The sequence below is a fragment of the Notamacropus eugenii genome, chromosome 1 (genome assembly GCF_028372415.1).
Source record: "Notamacropus eugenii isolate mMacEug1 chromosome 1, mMacEug1.pri_v2, whole genome shotgun sequence".
Lineage (NCBI taxonomy): Eukaryota > Metazoa > Chordata > Mammalia > Diprotodontia > Macropodidae > Notamacropus > Notamacropus eugenii.
The window spans coordinates 30125480-30140530 of record NC_092872.1 but is presented as its reverse complement, the minus strand read 5'-3'; the positions used below and the strand labels follow the sequence as shown (position 1 = coordinate 30140530).

Here is a 15051-nt window from a genome sequence, read left to right as displayed (position 1 = left end):
CAAGGCTACATCACCCTTTCATGATTATGAGGCACAGAGATGGCATTAGGTACAGATAAAGTAGGACTTTGAATAGAATGAAATTGAAAAGACATTGAAAATAACTCTCCCCAATGAATAAGCAACTACTCTTGCTCCCTCTCCTATCTACTCAGTGGTGCGGCCTTCCAGATTAATAATAGAGGAGCTTAAAGGCAAAAGGTAGAGGGATAGTAATAACAGCTAACTATATAATGCTTAAAGGTTTGCAAAGCACTTTACCTACATTCTGTCATCTGATTCTCACAACAACCACGTAAGGCAAATATTACAGGTGTCACTGTCCCCACTTTCCAGGTGAAGGGGGAGGTATTGAGAGGAGGCCTTGCCCTTGGTCATTCAGGTAATAAACAGCAGAAGCAGGAGTGAAACCCTGGTCTTTCCAAATCCAATTCTAGCAAGCTAAACCAAGAAAAAGGGGAAAAAAAGATGAAAGAAAAACAAAAAGTCAAAGGGACAGGTGTGTGTTTGCCATACTAAGCACCCATCAATTAATTTAAAATGTTGATAAGACCATTCATAAAGCTCTTCTTCATTAATTTTTCCTAGGGAAGACATTATCAGAAACATATGTTACCTTCATCATTTTTCTTAAGGCTGACTCCAAGGAGCCTATGAGTATTTTAACTAAATTAAACAATGAACCCATTATAGGGCATTTGTGAGACATCTGATTTAAAAAACTTTAAATGGCCTTAATTGGTCCTCTCTACTTGGACAGGACCCATCTGACTATCCTAAATAAATTGGTCTGTCTGTAGTTTCAATACATGGGCCAAGCCATACCCAGAGACATGGGTATAGCGGTGCTAACACACACAATATTTTATGCTAGAAAAGTCTTAGCCCAATTTAAGAAATTCAAATATTGGTGCTGTAATAAATAATAATACTACTCATTTTTACAGTGCTTGAAGGTTTATAAATCTCTCATTTATTCCAAGGTGCACTTGCCATCCTAAATGTTACTGTTTGTGACTAAATACTGGCCAAAGTAATTGACACTAAAAGCTGTGTGACCTTTAAAACCTTAACAAATATTTCCTCCACTGATTGCTGCCAATCATCATCAAGGCCATTTGGGCAGAACTTCAAAGATTCACAAAGCACTGTCTTCACCGTGGGATAGTGCAACTCTTATCAATTCTACTTTCCAAGGCAGGAAATTGTCAGTCTCAGGGACTGGCCCACAATTACGAAGGTAGAAAATAGCATCAGAAGCTAAATTCAAATCCAGTTCTCTTGAGTCCAAGGTGAGTTTTCTTTCCATTCTGTACTCATGTTTCAACTGCCACAAAATCAGACATGAAAGACCATGTCAAAGAACTCTAGAAACCAAATGGTTATGGGGAGACACAAAGGGAACAGTTAATAATAGGGTTGCCCACCAAACATGATTTATAGGCAGGGCCGACTGCTTTTCAGGTTTTTTATGTCTCTCCATCAGAACAGAGAGAAGTTTCCTTCATGGCTGGTGAACTTGTGAGCAGGGGAAAAAAAAATCCCCACCCCAGAAGCACATTCCTCCAAGCTGCTCTTACTGGGCACAGTAGGAAGCAGTCCTGGAGGGGATGGGTAGAAAGATAAGACGTTTCCCCGCACTGTGTCCACATACATCTGTATCCTGTACTTTTCTGCTGTCACCAACTGCGCATGTAACACGGTCCCATCCCCCCACCCCACCCCACTGCCAGCTCCTCCTCCTCCCTCTCCAGCAGTCCAAACTTGAAATTTCATGTGGGCTGTTGTTAAGGATAGCCAAGCCTTTGTGCTGCAGTGAAGATAATAAGCCCAAAACATCCCTGTACTCCATCCTCATCCCCCACTCTGCCCACACACACACACGCACACGGAGGAGGCATTTCCCAAATAACGCTGCATTCAAAGATCTGCTCTCTAATGCCTAGACCACAAACAAAGGAGTCAAATCTAGGCGGAGGAGGCGGGAGAAAGGGGGCCTGAAGGGGGGAAGCGAAAAGGAGGCGACAGCGAAACGCTCACAACTGAAACCAGGCGCAGATGCGAGGGCACAAACGCCCCTGGTGCGCGCACTGCTCTGCCTCCTACCCATTCTGCAGCTCTGATCCGGGTGCCCCGCCACAGCTGCCAGTCTGTGCCGCTCGGCGCCGCTGCCTCCTCCTCCTCCTCCTCCTCTTCCTCCTCCTCCTTCTCCGCCGCTGCTATACTGACTCCCAAGAGCCAAGCCGCCGAGGACTGAGCAGCATCCCTCCCCTCTGGTCCTCCCGGAGCCCCCTCATGGACGCCCTCGCCATCCAGCCACCAGAAACATCTCCCAAGTAGCCTTTACTGAAAGCACAGCGGATATGGCAGCACAGAGGAAGCAACAGGCTCCCCCCCAAAAAAACAGCCCGGCGCACACAAGCACACGCACGCACCCCTCGGCATTTCCCCTCCTGCATGTCCGGGCCTGGTGTTATCCCTTCCTCCCCCCCCCCCCCCAACCCGCCCCATCCTCACCACCCCCCCATCCAAGGAGAAGGGGGACAAAAAGGACTCTGCCCCCTGTTTAGAAGAGGGGGCAGACTGGGAGGGAGGGGATGGCATCGGCCAGCTTCCAACCCTCGTCCTTTAAAAGCGGTTTGGGACAGGAGGCCCCGGGCGCCTTTGAAGGCGCTGCCAGCGCACCCCGTATTCCCACCCCGCAGGCGCGCGCCAACAGAACACGCGGAATCAGGAGATCCCGAGGGAACCTTCCCGGGATGGAGCGAGGGCTGGGCTGGGGGGGCGAGGGGGAGCCTTCCTCACTCCCCCCGCCGCGCCTCCCCCGCCCCTTGGGACCGTTTCCAAGCTCCAGCTCCTTACCCAGCTCGTTCCTGCAGCCCTCCCCAGCTAGGTGGGCTTTGCCTCGGGCGGGGACTAAGGGGCGGGAGTGGGGAGAGGGGCGTTGGGGGAGAGGGTTTTCTCGCCTGGCCAACCGCTCTCTTCTGAAGTAACGGCCCGGAGGAGAGCTACGGGATAAACACCCACTCACACTGACACACACTGACACACACACACTGACACACACTCACACACTACCATGAAACTTAATCCTGCTCAGCCATCCAGCGGCCAGACGCCAGCCCTCTCTGCCCGGCCCCGGCCCTCCCCCTGCCGCTACTTAGAGACGCTCTGGTGCCAAGCCTGGCAGCCGCCGCAGCCACAGGGAACCATGACAACCCCGCTCAGCCCCGCAGCCTTCCCGGGGTGGGAGACCCACCGAGAGAGCTGCCGCCCGCCCGAACCCACGCTCGCCTTTCTCCTGGCTTGGCACCTATCTGGGCCTCGGGGCAGAACTGGACTTGGAATAAAGCGTCCGGACTAGACGGGCTCCTTGGGGGGCAGGGGGGAGGAGGGGAGGCGGGATGATCCCTTGGAGGCTGGCATGGCCGCGGTCCCTTTAAGGAGAGAGGGCTCCTTGGGGACCAAGGCTTCCAACTGGAAAAGAAGCTCTCTGGGTGAAGGGGTCAGAGGAGGGCCCGGCCAGGGCTAGAAAGAAAATGGAGACTTTCTGCTGCTTTGGCTCCTCGGGGGCAGGCTAGTCCAGATGACTCACTGCGAGGGAGATTAAGCGTACCGTTTTAGGAGTTATCTTCCTGTAGCGCTGAATCTGAGAGGCCCAAGAATTCTTGCAGAGAAGAAAACATTGTGTCCTTGGCTGTGCTGTTCAGCAAACAGGACCTACTGTGTGCAAATCGCAGGGCACCGAGAATGTCCTGCACTTGTGCCTGACCGTAGGACGTACTGTGGAGTGAAAATCTTGTGGGCAACAGCACAAATATATTTTTTTAGAAATAATTTCTGCTGGATTTTAGAATACAATTACATCCTCTTATTGGGGAACAGATTTACCCTCTAAATATCTATGACTTATTAAAAGTAGTTTACAAATGTTTCTTAAGGCATGAGAAAAAAGAAGCTTTAAGAATCGTTATGCTGCAGAAAATCGATAAACATCAAGTTCGGAGGATGTGTTAAACACTGGGAATACTAAAAAAGGTAAAAAAGAAAAAAACCAGCCCCTTCCTTCAAGTAGCTCACAATCTAATGGAGGTGATAACAGGTCAATATATACACACAAGCTATACACAGGATGAATAGGAAATAATTATGGGAGGGAAGGCACTACAATGAGGAGAGATTGGGAAGACTTAAGGTAGAAGATGAGATTTTAGGTGTGATTTACAGAAAACTAAGAGAACCGGTAGTCACAGGGACAGCCAAGAAAATGGACAGAGTTGAGAGATGAGAGATGGAATATCTTGTTCCTAAGACAGCAAAGGAGGTCGGTGTCACTGAATTGAGTATGTGAAAAAAAAAACTGGAAAAGTAGGAGGTGAATAAGTTATGAAGGGCTTTGAATGACATTTTCTCTTTGACTCTTGAGGTCATAGGGCCACCCAAGTTTATTGAGTGAGGGTAGAGGGAAAGTGACATGATCAGATCTTCAGTTTAGAAAAATCACTTTGTTTGGCTGAATGGAGGATCAACTGGAGTGGAGAGATAAGGCAAACAGTTCTATCAGAGGGCTAATTCAATAGGACAGGCATGAGGTGATGAGAGGCTGAACCAGAGTAGAGGAATTCTCAGGGAGAGAAAGGTGTATTTTAAGAAATGTTACATGATATCTTTATTACATATTTTAAAATAGCATCTTGTACATGATAGCTGTGCAGTTTCATGTGCAATCATCTTTTTAAAAATTCTACTGTGTTATGGAAATACTTATGTTAATTCACACAAATTTTTTCAAAGCTGAGGTTCAGAGATGTTATGTGACTTTCTCAGGGTTACACACTTGGTAACTGCTTTCTGAACCTAGATCTTTCTGACTTTAAGGTCAGTGCTCAGTTCACTACATCAGTGGTATCAAATTCAAGTAGAAATGAATCTTTATTGAACTCGACTTAGAACTTAGAAAACCACAAATTAACATTATTTATGCTGTATTGTGTTTTTATTTCTTTAAACATTTCCCAATTACATTTAATCTGGTTCCCATACTGGAACTTGTTGCTGGAGAGTTTTTTGACATCTCTGCACCATGCAATGTATATCACTAGGTTAAAGATTTGATGAAATTAAAAGTAATGAAAGTTTTTTTTTTTTAATGTAGCAAAGTGTAAATTGACAGACCTTAGGAAGAGATTGAATATTGGAGGTGGTGGAGTGGTTAAGAGATAGTGGGGAATCCAGAATGACACCCAAGTTATAAACCTGACAAACTGGAGGGTAGTTATACCAGGGGTGGGGAACTTTGGATTTGAATTCAGTCAGAAGGCTACACTTAAGGATCTAGAAGGCCATATGTGGCTTCAAGGCTTCAGGTTCTCCACCCTTAGTATACCCTCAACAGTAATAGGGAAAGTAGGAAGGGGAGGGGATCATTTGGGGGAAAGATTTGAAGATGTCTGCTGCACATCCAACTTGAGATATTTGAAAGGCAGTTGTAGATGTGAGACTGGAGGTCTGCTGAAAGTTTAGGTCAGGAGAGGTATATTTGAGAATCATCAGCTTAGAGATGGTAATTAAATTTATGGGAGTTAATGAGATCACCCAGTTAAATAGCGTTGAGGGAGAAGAGAACAGAATCTAGAATATAAACCTGGGAGACATCTGTAGTAAGAGGGTGGATTCTAGATGAGGAGTATTACTTTTAAAAAGTTCTAGAGGCATCATTTCTGGGTAATTAATCATTTTATTAATAAGGCTAGCATGTTATTAGTAAAAGGCGTCAGTGGAACTCTTTAATGCCAAAGACCCTCATGGGGAGTGGGCTCAAGGCTTACATGGCCTTGGAAAAGTGGGTGTTCCAGAGGGTGGCAATCAACTCTGATTGGTTAACAAGTTATAAGAGAGAATGAATATTCCTGTGAGGGGCTGGACCTAGTCCAATGAACTTTGATTATTTCATTTCCTTCTAAATTACCCCTAGCCTTGGGCAATCTAATCAAAGAAATTATCCATCCACAATCCTGAGTAACACACAATGGGATTAAATTCCTTGTCTGACCAAGATGGACCAGAGTTAATGCAATCTTGTTAGGAGATTATGTCCTTCAAGAGACTGAAACAAGGACTATAGAAAAAGGGGAAACGCTGAATCTCCCCAAATCATTGCTTATTTCTCTTAGGAGCCAGCAAAGGAGAAAATGAAGGAACAGTCAGATAAGTAGGAGGAGAATCAGAAGAGAGTGGTGCTCTGAAAACCTAGAAAGAAGAGACTATCTAGGAGGAGAGTGTGATCTTCAGTGTCAAAGGCTTTGGAGACGTGGAGGAGGCTGAGGGCTGAAAAAAGACCTTTGGCTTTGGTGATTACTTTGGAAAGAGACATTTTGGTGAAATGATGAAGTTGGAAGTTGAATTGCAAAGGGATAAGAAGAGAATGCGAGGAGAGCAAGTGGAGACATATAATAGAAGATATCTCTAAAGATTTTATCCACCAAGAAAAAAATCAAAATACCACTACAATAAATGGATAATTCATCTATAGACTATTGAGACTGATTGTACCCAACACTGTCCCCTGATTTATATGTGAGCCTAATACTCAAAATCTACAAGGTTGAGCAGAGCTCTACAAAACCCTCTCCTACAGATTCAGGACAGCACGATGACAAAAGACAGTCAACAATTTGACTGGATTTTTTCCATGGCTAAAATAAACGCATCTCTCATAAACCCTTTAAAATGAGGAATGAAACATATTGTCATTTTTAACCCACTCATATCAAGTGTTGATTGCCTTAGGATTGTCAGGATAAATAAATATATGAAAAGTATTTAACTAAGTGAATTCTTGATGCCAAATAAACAGTGTTAAGCAATGGGGGTACAAATGAGAAAGGTAGACAGTCCCTGCCCTAAAAGAACTTATAAAAAAGGAGATTTTTTTATACATTAAAATGGCACCTGGGAAGAGAGTGTGTGAAGAATCACAGAATGATTAATTAAATATTAGGGCAAACAAGTGACTGATCTTTTCCAGAAAGAATGATAGGATGGTAGTGTTCATTTGATCCCCGACCTCAGAGTAAGTGATTGAGGTCTCTCTTGGTTAACCAAGATGGAATTCTAAACACAGTCTTGTTTGAAGGTGAGTCCAACTAGATAAGGTGCTCTAGCTGAATTTGTGTTTACTAACCAAACAAAGACTGAGTATACCATTTAGGAATGAGAATATATTCTTAAAACTCTTTCCCCTTCCTGCCTACCAAAATCTAGCTTGAGCACCATTTATTGCTTTGTCAGTTTGGTTGTCCCTGAATGTATAAAAAAGATGAAAGATTTCTATGTCACAGGGTTTCTTAAACTTTTTCCACTCATGACTCCTTTAGCACTTCTTAAACTAGAGGGTCTCAAGAATGCCCATTGTGGACCAACATTTTCTAACTATTGAGGCAATTCCAAGAAACCTAAAAACCAAAATGTTATTTTTCTCCTGGAACCAGCAGGGAGGAACTCAAAAACATGAAACAGAGGAAAGTGGAAGGAAGACTCAGAGAATATTATTTTTTAAAATGAAACCTGAGTTTTAATCTTGAGATTTTATTTTGAGTGGATGCGTTTTATTTGAATAGATATTGGTATAAGTGAGTGGTAAATTTGATCAGTCAAGTGAATAAGCATTTATTAAATGCCTACTATGTGCCAGACCCAGCTGGGCATACAAAGATAAAACACTGGTCACTGATAAGTTTGGAGTTTCCCAACCTAATGGATTATATTGTAGGTGATGTCAAATGCCCACTTGTATCTTATTAGGACAACACTGGGAAGTGATACTGTGCTGATTGGGACTGAAGCAGATATTTGTCTAAAAAACTTTTCATGGTCTATAAAAGAGAACTGATAGATAAGTACCCCAAGTCTCTCTTTTTATGAACTTAATTTGCCTTGAGACATTGTGCTAGAGGGCACCAAAATTGAGGGGTGGGTAGGGAGAGTATTTCTTCTTCATTACCCCTAGGAACAATAATAGCTCTTTTGCAAAAGGAGCACATTACTGTTGTATTGGATTAAAATAATATTCTAAAACTACATATGATAAAATCTCTGCATCTTACTGAAAATTTTCAGGTTTTAGAAAACAAAATCCTATCTGCTAAGTATGCTCACTAGTCACTGGTACAACTTCATTTTGTCAAAAGGTCTAATTTTAAAGAATGAGTAGGCTAAAGAACAAATCATAGAAACAATAAATAATTTCATTAAAAAGAATGTCAATAATGAGACACTGTATAAAAACCTATGGGATACAGCAAAAGCAGTGATCAGAGGAAAATTTATATCTCTAAATGCTACCCTCAATAAAACAGAAAAAGAGCAAAAAGCAGAACAAATTCAAAACAAAACAGGAAGAGTGTTCAATTGATCTAATTAGCATATCAACCAACAAGCATTTATTAACTTCCTGCTTTGTGCCAAGTGCTATGCTAAACCGTAGTTTATGAAGATAAAAACTAAACATTCCCTTCCCTTAAGGAGCTGACATTTTAGGAGATGAAGCAACATGTGCCTATATAAGTATTTAAAACATGAAATACCTCCATGAAGGCAAGCATTAGCAGTGATCAGGAAAGGCTTTGAGCAGAAGGTGTCCCTTGAACAGGGACCATCAAGGAAGGAAACCATCAAGAAAGACTGACAGCTGTGCTGTGCTCCACCTCCACAGTCCTCCCTCTACAAAGAAGGGTTAGAAATATATTCTCATATCTCTTTTTTAAGTGCTAAACTTAGACATTACAATTACAGAGCATCATGTCTAAATTTTTGTTGGTCCCCGCCTTTACATTATTCTGTCATTGTGCATATTGTTTCCTGATTCTGATTTTTCCCCTTGCTTCAGTTCATGTCTTCCCATGCCCCTCGTAATTCTTTTTATTCATTATTTCTTATGTTGTACTACATCCAAACATCTTATGTTTGGTATATCCTATTCATGTACCAAAATTTGCCATTGCCCAATTTATGGATATCTACATTGTTTCTAGGTCTTTGTTATTACAAAGAGAGCTGCTAACGATGATGCATATACACATATATGTATGTATGCATGTATACATATATACGCATACATACACATATATGATGCTTCTTTCTTTCATTTACCTCCTGGGAGTATGTGCCTAGCAGTGGGCTCTCCAGTTCAAAGGATATGAATATTTTAATCATTTCATTGGCAAAATTCTAGACACTTTCTAAAATGAATGCACCTATTCAAAGTTCCACCAATAAAGTACTGTTGTCTTTCCACACACCCTCTAAAATTGAGTATTTCTGTCCTTGGTCATCTTTGAAAATTTGCTGTGTATAATTTGAAAACTCAATTGTTTTGTTTTATGTTCCTTACTATAAGTGATTTGTATCAATCTTTCATGTATTAGAAGATTTAAAAGACTTCATATATGAACATTGTTCTTTTAAGAATTTTTTCCTTATTGTTTGAATGTTTATTGATTTAAGATTTTGGTTATATATTTTGCCGTTATAAAATTGATTTAGTTCCCTCTATATCATGGATATCAGACTTTTATCAAAATTTTTAATGCAGAAATTTCCCCCAATTGACAACTTTTCTTTTTATCCTACTTGTGTTGATTTTTATCTCAAAAATTTTGAATTTCATGTAATCAAAATTCATTATTTTATCTTTATGATCCTTGTAATAGTCTGTGACATTTTCCTCACTCTCATCTCTGATATCTAATCAATAACAAAGTCCTACATATTGTATCATATGTCTATCTCCTTTTCTCTCTTTTGATTACCAATGCCCCAGAGCAGGTCCTCATTACCAGCCACTTGGACAATTGGTTTAGACTTCATTCTTCCCCTTCTGAAATTCATAGTTCCCATAGATGGTGTAGTTATAATTATGAATAAATATTATCTTTCTCCGCCTCTCACAATCCTTCAATGGCTCCTTATTGCCTACTTTAAAAAATTCAGACTCCTTTGTAGGATACTCAAAAATCTTTCTAATTTGGTATCACAAAACATTTAGTAACTTTATTTACTACTAATTTGCTTCCATATGTAAGGATTTTTCTCTTTTCCTCTGACAATCCCATGTTATAGAGACTCCAGTCTTTACTAGGAAGCATGCTTTTTCATGTTGCTCTATAACATGGGGACTTTTCAAAAGTGGAAATATTCCGAAAGGGTACTGGGAGGAAGACAAGAGGAAGGGCAGGAAATGGCAACAAGAAGAGACTTCCCAGACATCCCACTGAGGTTGTAGACACTGAACTGTCCTTCTCTCCTGCAACCTTATGTAGACATTTAACTCTGTTCCCATGCCTAGCAAAGAAAAACTTTAAATTTAATGTGGGAGCCCCATGTCCAACCTATAAAGTCCTCATTCTATCTTCAATAAAAGCAACAATTACAATGGTAGCAGATTACCGATCTTTCAGTGTTCTAGTGGCAAGCAGAAATGTTCCATTCATCAGTTTCTTCATACTGGTCTGAAAACTCTCTATTATCTTAGCATGGGTACCAGTAACACATGGCAGAGACCAAGGCTGAATCATGAAGCCTAACTCAGTTGGACTTGGAGTTTTCCATTCCCGTGTATTATGAAGTGGTTTAATTTAGGCCAAAGAAGTTGAAAGGTAAGCTATTAATATGTTTTTCTGATTTTGTCCTGCTTTTCTATTTTAAGTAAAGAATCTATTTTCATCTACACTATATGATGTCACGGAATTGATCCAAAATGATTTGTCCTTTTGAGGAAGACATTCCTGGTGACTTATTAGCATTCACATGAGTAGGCTGGTCCTGGATTAGCCTTTAAAAGTTTAGATGTACTTAATATAGAGGATTACATGTACTCTCTATATTCCAAGCTGGATTAGCTACCTTCCATCTACTGCATATTCTTTCCTTCATGTTTTCCTTATTATGTTTTCCTCCTTCTACCTCCATCTTTTGAATTCCTATCCATACTTTAAAGCCCAAATAATTTGCCCCCTCCTTGAGGATAGTCCCAGTAAAATCCCTTACTTACTTAGTAAGTAATTCTTCCTCAGGGCAGCTAGGTGAAATGAATAGAGGGTTGGGCCTGGAGTCAGGAAGACCTGAGTTCAAATCTAGCCTAGGATACTTACTAGCTGTGTGATCCTGAGTCATCATTAATTTAGCTGTGAAGTAATGAATTTTTCAGTTAGAAGAACTTTGACTATCTGTTTGTAAGGATTTGTGTGTGTTCATCCTTCATTGCCGAAGAAGATCATGCCATCAGAGAATCATGACATGACTTGCATTTGACTTTGTTTTGAGTGAGGGAGGTTTGTGCAGGTCATCAGCTTTGCTTCTCCTCCAGAGCCATCTGAATTCAGTGACCAGATATTCATCAGTATGACTGGAGATGACCCAGGATGAGTCAATTGGGATTAAGTGACTTGCCCAAGGTCACACAACTAGTGAATGTCAAGTGTCTGTGATGAGATTTGAATTCAGGTCCTCCTGACTCCTGCACTGGTGCTCTACCTACTGCACCACCTAGCTGCCCCAACATCCCAAGCTACAAGAATGTGATCTACTCTTTCTCTCAAGATAGGATTTGTGACTATTTTGGTGGAGGGAGTGTGCACACCCCACAGATTTAATACAAAAGACTAGGATAAAATTTATTATGTCAGATGAATTTTAAAAAAAAACACAACACTTAGAATTTCAGGTAAAGCAAAAGTAAACACTGACACTATTTAGAGAGAGAAACAGGAAAAATATGTGATGATGAAAGGCATCATAGATAATGAAATAATGTCAGTTAAAATATATATACCGAACAAGATAGCAAATAATTTCTTAAAAAAAAAAAGCAAACTGAAATGGGGGGAAAGACCATAAAAAAGTAAAGTAGGACCCTAAGTTTAGGTGATCTTAACATTCCTCAGTTATGACTTGATAAATTCACAGGCAAAAAAAAGAGGGACATTACAAATGAAATGTTGGAAAAACTGAATTTGACAGACCTATGAGGTGCTTCTCTTTAGAGAATATGTGATTTTTTCAGGTGCTTGTAGGTCTTATACAAAAAGTATTAAGGCCTAAGGAACTCAAATGCTCAAATCCTTTACGCAGATAATGTAATAAAATGGCCATGATAAAGGAAATGTGAAACAAAATGTAAATCTAAGTGGAAAAGAAGAAATTATGTTCACAGTGATTAATGAATCTTAGAAATAATTTTTAAATGTATGAAATAGAATGATAATGAGGCAACATATCAGACTATATGGAATATGGATAAAGCAAATGTGGAGGAAGGGGATGGTGCTCTCAGAATGATGGATATCTTCAGTTTCTCCAGTCAGATCTCTGTGGTTAGACGTTCCTCATCAGGGAGTTGCAGCAGGCTTCTGGACCCCAGGAATCCTTATGCATTACTGGCTTGTTCACTTGACCTCATGCTAGTTTTTCTGACACAACAGCTATTCCAGTGTTCATGGACGACTTTGGGGAGCAGTCTTAGGCTGAAGGAAGAAGTTTTCTGATGTTTCTCTTTGGGTTTATGAATCTGGTGCCTTTTTTTTGGTCATTACCAGAGTATATGTGGGAAAGCTGGGCTTCTCCCAGTGCTGTTTTAACTGGAAGTCTAAAGGAAGAAGTTTTTACTTCCTATTAGGAAAGCTTAAAATTGCCACCTCATTTTTTATTCTTTCTTTAGGAAAAAGAAGAAATAATATTATTTCTGTCTGAAGTCCTTTTGGACTCATTTGAATGAAATGAACCTTACTCTGAATCAGTATCCCAGTCTGAGATCCTTTTGTATACTACCAATTTCTAAAGACGAAATAAGTCAAAGTTCAGGGAGAAACTCTGACCTCTCAAAATTTAGAATTTGGGTGGTGACTGAACAAGGGTTGGGTCCCCTTTGATTAATCCAATTAAGAGAAGTACTTCTTTTCTTTCCACACTAAACCAAATTGAATGGGTTCATTCTCCAGGGTGCACTGCAAGTTAAGTTTTTATTGTTCTGTGTGATGAATCAAAAACTGTTATCTAAACTTTCTTCCCTTACTTAATTTTGACTGTGGAATTTTGCTCCCTGAATGTCATAAACTATAAGGAGAAAATAGATCAGAGAGGTATTTTCAAAAACAGGACAGAGCTCCAACCCTTTGATTGGCTATCTATTTCTTTCTATCTCCATCTCTCTCAGCAGATATGGATTCTTGGATTTAGACCATTCATTAATTTGTCTTTAATAGATTCATTCCAGAAGTTCAGAGTACTGAATTTTTCTTCTATATGGTCTATTGTCTGAATAAGAACTGGGTATATACTGAACTTAAAAGCCTAAATAAATACAGTCACATACTAAATTTCTACTTTCATTTTTTCTGTTGTCTTCAATCAGACATTTGTGAATCTTTCATGTTTTTCAGTTTGTTCAATGATAATGAAGTCATAGTTTTCACACTTTTTTTTTTCAGTTGAATATTGTGTACCCTAGAGATAGGAAGAAGGAGGTGAGAGGAAAGAATCAAACTAAGATGATGAATGTGTGTGTGTGTATGTGCGTGTGTGTGTGTGCGTGTGTATGTGTATGTGTGTGTGTGTGTATGTATGTGTACATATTCAGGATACCCCTGACTAATTTACTGCCCTATCCCATCTAATTTGGCAAAATCACAAAGAGGTACATGCCAGGGCATTAATATGCTAAATGAAGTGCAACCCCTTTATCAAGTATGAAAAGGTTTCCTCTGTTGGAATTGGAGATCAGCTAGCCATTTGAGGACCAAAAATTGGTCCACTTTATTGGCCTTTAAAAAGTTAACTTGTCAGCTGTGGAGTCAGAAGTAGGGGGTAAGCAGGCAGTTAATTAGTTAGTTTCCCCACACTGTGACCCCAGGTATCAAAGAAGAGGGCAAACCATGGCTTCAAGACATGGTTAGACCTTCCTACTCCAACTATAACAAGAACAGAGTTCATAAAGTCTAGATGGCACTTATCCAGCAGAGATGCTTGCCCAGTGTAGGGATGACGGGGGAAGGGGAGAGGTTAGCATGAGAATACCATGAGAAGAGAGAGGATATCAGGGTATTACAGTGCCAGAGGTATTAGTTGTCTTGGACCCTTACCTTGCCTTGTGTTGGTTACATATGTTTCTCACTACCACTATACTCTTAAGTTTGTGACCAGTGAGGTTATATGTATTTGTAAGAGAGTATAATCTAGATTTATAGGGAGAGGTGGGATATAATTTTAGTAAGAACCTTTCTTTTGAGATAATTCTGTTTATTTGCTGACATTTCAAGGCAACAGCACTGGTAGGGCTTGCGAGCTATAGTTTTAGATGTACCAGTCCACTGAAAGCCTTTAAGTCTATGAGAGCAGCCACTTTCTAGACCACCAAACTCAAGAACATTCAAGTTGAAGGCAAGAAGTTGGGGAACAACCTTAGAGAGGGTGCCACAATGTTGGGGCTTATTTATAATATGTAAGAAAAAAAGAGTTTTTTGAGGGGATTGTAAAGTCAATTGAAGGATTTTTAATGGTGTGGAATTTAAAGGACACAGGGAAGGAAAGATATGAAAAGACCAAAAATTGTAGAGGAGGATGGATGATACATAGAAGAAACTCTTTGAGAAAACTGGGGGAAAATAAAATCAAATGCCCAAGGGAAAGAGCTGGTATTATCAAAGAAAAAAATCAGTATCTTCCTCAGAGACTTGATCAGAGGAGGAAAGAGTGAGCGATGATGTTAAAATTATTAGAAGTGTAAAATTGTTTCAATGAAATGTAAGACTAATAGATAGAGATAAATAGAGAGATATAAAGAGAATACTGTGGGTGTTATAAGTAGCTTCAGGTGAACAGTTGTCCTCTGAAATCCCTGAGATCTAAATCTCTCATCCTATTTGTAATTATTATTTGTGTAGTGGGGATTGGTCAGAGGACCCCTAATCAATTAAGTTCCCTGATCACTTCATGAAATTACAAAATTTTAGAGGGAGGTAACAAGGACTATGACATGTAAAGGTCTACTCCGTTCAG

At 40.4% G+C, this 15051-nt stretch overlaps 1 protein-coding gene and 1 long non-coding RNA gene across 24 annotated transcripts in view; one reads left to right on the top strand and one right to left on the bottom strand.

The window, feature by feature from the left end:
• The window catches only part of MPDZ (multiple PDZ domain crumbs cell polarity complex component), a 312491-nt gene that overhangs the window by 230206 nt on the left and 67234 nt on the right, over positions 1 to 15051 (bottom strand). For 10 of the 23 annotated variants that reach the window (XM_072596348.1, XM_072596445.1, XM_072596472.1 and 7 more), the window contains exon 1: positions 2863 to 3028. The exons of 1 other annotated variant lie outside the window; for it this stretch is intronic. The gene's annotated coding sequence lies outside the window, so the exon portion shown is untranslated. Of the gene's footprint in view, positions 1 to 2106; positions 2364 to 2862; positions 3031 to 3078; positions 3136 to 3259; positions 3526 to 3616; positions 3736 to 8585; positions 8609 to 15051 lie in introns of those variants that run through there. 12 more of the 23 variants (XM_072596525.1, XM_072596479.1, XM_072596544.1 and 9 more) reach the window with 9 other exon arrangements.
• Positions 2534 to 6821, top strand: LOC140496586 (uncharacterized). Its single transcript, XR_011964318.1, has 3 exons — positions 2534 to 2893; positions 3942 to 4038; positions 6174 to 6821. It is a non-coding gene; the product is annotated as an uncharacterized lncRNA (long non-coding RNA).